The sequence below is a fragment of the Eumetopias jubatus genome, unplaced genomic scaffold (genome assembly GCF_037043125.1).
Source record: "Eumetopias jubatus isolate StellerSeaLion01/CBP00866 unplaced genomic scaffold, mEumJub1_p1.0 scaffold_13, whole genome shotgun sequence".
Classification (NCBI taxonomy): domain Eukaryota; kingdom Metazoa; phylum Chordata; class Mammalia; order Carnivora; family Otariidae; genus Eumetopias; species Eumetopias jubatus.
Window position 1 is genome coordinate 94186156 of NW_028274819.1, and position 821 is coordinate 94186976.

Consider the following 821-nt stretch of genomic DNA (forward strand, 5'->3'; position numbering starts at 1 on the left):
CCATTTCCTTACACCACACACAAAAATAGACTCCAAATGGTTGAAAGACCTAAACGTGAGACAGGAGTCCATCAAAATCCTAAAGGAGAACACAGGTAGCAACCTCTTCGACCTCAGCCGCAGCAACTTCTTCCTAGAAACATCACCAAAGGCACAGGAAGCCAGGGCAAAAATGAACTATTGGGATTTCATCAAGATAAAAAGCTTTTGCACAGCAAAAGAAACAGTCCACAAAACCAAAAGACAACCGACAGAATGGGAGAAAATATTTGCAAATGACATATCAGATAAAGGGCTAGTATCCAAAATCTATAAAGAACTTATCAAACTCAACACCCAAAGAACAAATAATCCAATCAAGAAATGGGCAGAAGACATGAACAGACATTTTTCCAAAGAAGACATCCAAATGGCCAACAGGCACATGAAAAAGTGCTCAACATCGCTCAGCATCAGGGAAATCCAAATCAAAACCTCCATGAGATACCACCTCACACCCGTCAGAATGGCTAAAATTAACAAGTCAGGGAACGACAGATGTTGGCGGGGATGCGGAGAAAGGGGAACCCTCCTCCACTGTTGGTGGGAATGCAAGCTGGTGCAACCCCTCTGGAAAACAGTATGGGGGTTCCTCAAACAGTTGAAATTAGAGCTACCATTCGATCCAGCAATTGCACTACTGGGTATTTACCCCAAAGATACAAATGTAGGGACCCGAAGGGGTATGTGCACCCCAATGTTTATAGCAGCAATGTCCACGATAGCCAAACTGAGGAAAGAGCCAAGATGTCCATCGACAGATGAATGGATAAAGAAGAAGT